This window comes from Oryctolagus cuniculus, chromosome 15 (assembly GCF_051225735.1).
Source record: "Oryctolagus cuniculus isolate XC-2025 breed Fujian yellow rabbit chromosome 15, ASM5122573v1, whole genome shotgun sequence".
Taxonomy (NCBI): Eukaryota; Metazoa; Chordata; class Mammalia; order Lagomorpha; family Leporidae; genus Oryctolagus; species Oryctolagus cuniculus.
In genome coordinates, this window is record NC_142881.1 from 35,302,388 (window position 1) to 35,309,572 (window position 7,185).

A 7,185-nucleotide genomic window follows, 5' to 3' on the forward strand; every position below is an offset into this window, starting at 1 on the left:
GGAGTCCCAAATGGTGTAGTAAGTGCTACACCAAACACTAACCCCAAGATCATATATTATCCAAGATAAAAGGGATCTCTGAGATCAGCAAGCCCAAATTTGTTTTGGTGTTTAGAAATGAACATTGGATACCTCAGTGAAAGATAGTGTCACCAATACATCAGTAAAAGACCTTGTCTTAGAATCCCTGTTTTCCAACCTTCAGTTCAGTGACTTCACACATCCTATTCCACAGAATTCTGATCTCAGTTCGAATATTCAGGTGATTAACACTGTTAAACCTATGATAGTAGAATATGCTATAATACTTTAATAATACAAACTCAGCTTCCCTAGAAGTGTCAGAACAAGAATTTCATTTCTAGAATTTATTTCTAAAATGCAGCTGAAGTTTCACAGTAAACTAAGTAGAAAATATAAACAGTAGCCACAAAACCCTTTCCACACTCTCACTCAGGCTTTCCTACAATTAATAATTCTCATTTGTAAGGTTTCTTACATGCCTTGAACCAACATGAGCAGAAGTTCATATTTTACGTAACATTCACTCTTCAGTTGCCATTTGTCTTTTTGCATGAAGTTTCTGTTCAAATATTTTACTCCCTTTTAAATTATGCTATACATTTCACAATGCTGTTTTAAGAGTTCTTTGAATATTTTAATTAAGTCTTTTTTTAAACTTTTATTTAATGAATATAAATTTCCAAAGTACAGCTTATGGATTACAATGGCTTCCCCCCAATAACTTCCCTCCCACCCGCAACCTTCCCCTTTCCCACGCCCTCTCCCCTTCCATTCACATCAAGATTCATTTTTGATTCTCTTTATATACAGAAGATCAGTTTAGTATACAGTAAGTAAAGATTTCAACAGTTTGCTCCCACACAGAAACATAAAGTGAAAAATACTGTTTGAGTACTCGTTATAGCATTAAATCTCAATGTACAGCACACTAAGGACAGAGATCCTACATGAGGAGTAAGTACACAGTGACTCCTTTTGTGGACTTAACAAATTGACACTCTTGTTTATGGCCTCAGTAATCACCCTAGGCTCTTGTCATGAGCTGCCAAGGCTATAGAAGACCCTTGAGTTCACTGACTCTGATCATATTTAGACAAGGCCATGGTCAAAGTGAAATATTTAAAAAAAATAGAATGTTCCTATGTTTTGACTGCATTTGTGTGGATGGCTATAGATCAAATTAAGAAGACTGGCATTTGGCGCCGTGGCTCACTAGGCTAATCCTCCGCCTTGCGGCGCTGGCACACTGGGTTCTAGTCCTGGTCGGGACACAGGATTCTGTCCCGGTTGCCCCTCTTCCAGGCCAGCTCTCTGCTGTGGCCAGGGAGTGCAGTGGAGGATGGCCCGAGCACATGGGCCCTGCACCCCATGGGAGACCAGGATAAGTACCTGGCTCCTGCCATCGGATCAGCACAGTGCGCCAGCTGCGGTGTACATTGGAGGGTGAACCAACAGCAAAAGGAAGACCTTTCTCTCTCTGTCTCTCTCTCTCACTGTCCACTCTGCCTCTCAAAAAAAAAAAAAAAAAAAGAAGACTGGCATTTTAAAATGAGTCTTCAAATTCATGCACATGGACTATATCTTCATTTATGTTTTTATAATCCATTTGCGATTATCTTCAACTGATATTGTATATTTTCTCAGACTTATGCACAAGTATTTTATATTTGTTGATACTAAATATAAATGATACTATGTATTTCATTTCAAAACTCAATGGTTCATTGCTACTAAACATAAAATAACTGAATTCTTCATATTAAACTTGCACTCTGAAGCATTACTAGATTTACTTATTGGATTTGGGAGATTTTTTGGTTATTTTCTTTTTCAATTTTGATTTTCTGGCTTTTAACTTTTTATTTTTTTCTCATTTTCATCTTTCTTTTTTAACATTTATTTAGTAAATATAAATTTCCAGAGTACAGTTTATGGATTACAATGACTTTCCAACCCATAACTTCCCTCCCACTAACACCCCTCCCATCTCCTGCTCCCTCTCCCATTCCATTCACATCAAGATTCATTTTCAATTCTCTTTATATACAGAAGTACGATTTAGTATATATTAAGTAAAGATTTCATCAGTTTGCCACCACACAGAAACACAAAGTGTAAAATATTGTTTCAGTACTAGTTATAGCATTAATTCACATTGGACAACACATTAAAGACAGATCCCACATAAGAAGTAAGTTCACAGTGACTCCTATTATTGACTTAGCAATTTGACACTCTTGTTTATGGTGTCAGTAATCTACCTAGGCTCTAGTCATAAGTTGCCAAGGCTATGGAAGCCTTTTGAGTTTGCTTACTTCAATCTTATTCAGACAGGGTCACAGTCAAAGTGGAAGTTCTCTCCTCCCTTCAGAGAAAGGTACCTCCTTCTTTGATGGCCAAGATCTTGCCACTGGGATCTCACTCACAGAGATCTTTCATTTAGTGTTTGTTTTTTTTTTTTTTTCCAGAGTGTCTTGGCTTTCCATGCCTTAAATACTCTCATGGGTTTTTGGCAAGATCCGAATGCCTTAAGGGCTGATTCTGAGGCCAGAGTGCTGTTTAGGACATCTGCCATTCTATGAGTCTGCTGTGTATACTGCTTCCCATGTTGGATCGTTCTCTCCCTTTTTGATTCTATCAGTTAGTATTTGCATACACTAGTCTTGTTTGGGTGATCCCTTTGACTCTTAGACCTATCAGTGTGATCAACTGTGAACTGAAATTGATCACTTGGACTAGTGAGATGGCATTGGTACATTCCACCTCGATGCGATTGTATTGGAATCCCCTGGCAAGATTCTAACTCCACCATTTGGGGGAAGTCTGATTGAGAGTGTCCCAAATTGAACATCTCTTCCCTCTCTTATTCCCACTCTTATATTTAACAGGGATCACTTTTCAGTTAAATTTAAACACCTAAGAATAATTCTGTGTTAATTACAGAGTTCAACCAATAGTACTAGAACAAAAAAAAATACTAAAAGGGATAAAGTATTATATTGTACATCAAGACAGGACAAGAGCTGATCAAGTCACTGTTTCTCATAGTGTCCATGTCACTTCTACAGGTTTCCCCTTTGGTGCTCAGTTAGTTGTCGTTGAACAGGGGGAGCATATGATGATTGTCCCTTTGAGACTGGGTTAATTCACTCACCATAATGTTTCGAGATTCCTCCATTTTCCTGCAAATGACCGGATTTCATTGTTTTTGACTGCTGTATAGTATTCTATAGAGTACATGTCCCATAATTTCTTTATCCAGTCTACTATTGATGGGCATTTGGGTTGGTTCCAGGTCTTAGCTATTGTGAATTGAGCTGCAATAAACACTAATGTGCAGACAGCTTGTTTGTTTGCCAATTTAATTTCCTTTGGGTAAATTCCAAGGAGTGGGATGGCTGGGTTGAATGGTAGGGTTATATTCAGGTTTCTGAGGAATCTCCAGACTGACTTCCATAGTGGCTTAACCAATATGCATTCCCACCAACAGTGGGTTAGTGTCCCTTTTCCCCACATCCTCTCCAGCATCTGTTGTTGGTAGATTTCTGTATGTGAGCCATTCTAACTGGGGTGAGGTGAAACCTCATTGTGGTTTTGATTTGCATTTCCCTGATTGCTAGTGATCTCTAACATTTTTTCATGTGTCTGTTGGCCATTTGAAAATCCTCTTTTGAAAAATGTCTATTGAGGTCCTTGGCCCATCTCTTAAGTGGGTTGTTTGTTTTGATGTTGTGGAGTTTCTTGATCTCTTTGTAGATTCTGGTTATCAACTCTTTATCTGTTGCATAGTTTGCAGATATTTTTCCCATTCTGTTGGTTGCCTCTTCACTTTCCTGACTGTTTCTTTTGCAGTACAGAAACTTCTCAATTTGATGCAATCCCAAATGTTAATTTTGGCTTTGACTGCCTGTGCTTCTGGTGTATTTTGGAAGAAGTCTTTGCCAGTACCTATATCTTGCAGGGTTTCTCCAATGTTCTTTAATAATTTGATGGTGTCGCATCATAGATTTAAGTACAAAAATCAACACCATTTATTCCCAGCACCATTTATTGAATAGACTGTCCTTACTCCAGGGATTGGTTTTGGATCCTTGATCAAATATGAGTTGGCTGTAGATGTTTGGATTGATTTCTGGTGTTTCTATTCTGTTCCATTGGTCTGTCCATCTGTTTCTGTCCCAGTACCATGCTGTTTTGATTACAACTGCCCTGTAGTATGTCCTGAAATCTGGTATTGTGATGCCTCCGGCTTTGTTTTTGTTGTACAAGATTGCTTTAGCTATTCGAGGTCTCCTGTGTCTCCATGTGAATTTCAGCATCATTTTTTCCAGATCTGAGAAGAAGGGCTTTGGTATTTTGATTGGTATCACATTGAATGTATAAATTGCTTTTGGGAGAATGGACATTTTGATGATATTGATTCTTCCAATGCATGAGCATGGAAGATTTTTCCATTTCTTGGTATCCTCTTCTATTTCTTTCTTTAAGCTTTTGTAATTTTCATCGTAGAGATCTTGAACATCCTTGGTTAAGTTTATTCCAAGGTATTTGATTGTTTTTGTAGCTATTATGAATGGGATTGATCTTAGAAGTTCTTCCTCAGCCATTTCTTTGCCTATGTATACAAAGGCTGTTGATTTTTGTGAATTGATTTTATATCCTGCTACTTTGCCAAACTCTTCTATGAGTTCCAATAGTCTCTTAGTAGAGTTCTTTGGATCCCCTAAATAAAGAATCATGTCATCTGCAAAGAGGAAAATTTGAGTTCTTCCTTCCCAATTTGATCCTTTTTATTTCTTTTTTTAAAAAATCTTTGAAATTTTCTACATAGTCATATGATCAGCAAACAATGAAAATTTTATTTATCAATTCCATTTAAGCATATTTTATTTCCTTTTCTTGTTATTACCTTAGATGGAATGTTTAGTAGGATGACAAATAGGAGTGGCAAGAGGAGAATGCTGCCTTGTTCATGACCTCAGCCAGAAAGTTTCAAATTTCTCACCATTAATATCACATTTGTTGTGGGTATTTGCTGTCTCTTCTTTACTGAACTGAGAATGTCCTCCATCTATTCCTAGTTTGCTGAGAAGTTTCTCCACGAATGTGTGTTGGATTTTATCAAATGATTTTACCAAATGTGATATCTCTGAAGTAAGTTGGTAATGGAGTGCATTCATTAATTTTCTTTTTTAATAAACATATTTAATTATATATTTTTATATGTGCTTTTTAATAAAAGTAATAAAAACATCATGCATTTCATATGTGCAAATTTAGGAACATAATGATTCTTCCCACTCTACTCTTCCTACCACCTGCATTCTCATTCATGTACTTCCTCCCTCTCTTAATCCCATTCTTATTTTTTTACAAACATCTATTTTCAGTTAATTCATAAGATTAAGTCTACAATAAATCCAGAGTTCAATAAATAGTATGAAGATTAAAAAATACACTGTTATTTAACTGTCAAGTCAAGGACTGTTCAAAACCATCACATTGCACAGAATCAATTCCACTTCTGTAGATTACCTTCAAGGTACTCTATTAGTAACTACAGATCAGAAAAGACATGTGACATTTGTCTTTTTGGTACTGGCTTATTTCACTAAGTTTAATGATTTTCATTTGCATCCATTCTGTTGCATAAAACATGATTTCTTTTTTTTTTTCCACTGTGTAGTATAGTATATCATAGTGTGTACACACACACAGACACACTTACCATAATTGTTTTATCTAGTCATCAGTTGTCAGTTGATTGACATCTGGGTTGATTCCATATCTTAGATATTGTGAATTGAGCTGCCATAAACTTGGGGGTACAGGTAACTCTTTCATATGCTGATTTCTTTTATTTGGGTAAATTCTCAGGATTGGGATGACTGGGTGACATGGTAGGTCTGTATTTAGATTTCTGAGGTATATCCATACTGCCCTCCACAGTAGTTGCACAAGTATACATTCCCACCAACAGTTGATTAGGGTACCTTTTATCACCTCCTTGCCAAATACGTTGTTTGTTGATTTCTGTATGTCACCCATTCTAACAATCTAACTAGGGTAAGATGACCTTTGTGGTTTTGACTTGCATTTTCCTCACGGCTAGGGATCCTAAGCATTTCTAATGTGTCTTTTGGCCATTTGAATTTCATCCTTTAAAAAATGTCAGTTCAAATCCTTTGCCCATTTCTTAACTGTTTTTTTTTTTTTTGAGTTTCTTGATCTCTTTATGGATATTAAGCCTTTATCAGTAAGGTAGTTTGTAAATATTTCCTCTCATTCTGTCAGTTGCCTCTTCAGTTTGCTGAGTGTTTCTTTTGCAGTGGAGAAGATTCTCAGTTTGATGTAGTCCCATTTGTCAATTTTGGCTTTGATTGCCTGTGAGTCTGAGGTCTTTTCCAAGAAGCCTTTGCCTATGCCAATGTCTTGCAGAGTTTCCCCAATATTCTCTAATAATTTGATGGTATTGGTTGTGATTTAGGCCCTTGACCCATTTTTGGGTGGATTTTTGTGCAAGATGTAATGTAGGGGTCATGTTTCATTCTTCTGCACGTGAAGATCCCAGCACCATTTTTGAAGAGACTGTCCTTGCTCCAGGGATTGGTTTTAGCTCCTTTGTCAATGATAAGTAAGTTGTAGAAATGTGGAATGATTTATGGAGTTTCTATTCTGTTCCATGGTGTTTTTTTTTAATGTCTTGAGATCTGGTATTGTTATGCCTCTGGCTTTGTTTTCCTTGTGTCAGATTGCTTGGATATTCAGGCGCTATTATGATTTCGTATGGTTTTAGCATAGATTTTTTCTAAATCTGACAAGAATGTCCTTGGTATTTTGGTTGGGATCACATTGAATTTATAAGTTGCTTTCAGTAGTATGGACATTATGATGATACTGATTCTTCCAGTTCATGAACATGGAATATTTTTCTGGGTTATTAGTCTGTTTAATTGTTTTATATCTTCATGACTCAATGTTATGAAATTGCATGTGTCCAGGAATATATCCATTTTTTCTAGGTTCCTGATTTATTGGCAAACATACTCTTTGTGGTGATTCTTGATCATTCTTTTTTTTTATTTCTGTGGTATCCTTTATTACATTTCCTTTTTCATCTCTGATTGTTTGATTTGGGTCTTTTATCTCATTTTTTTAGGT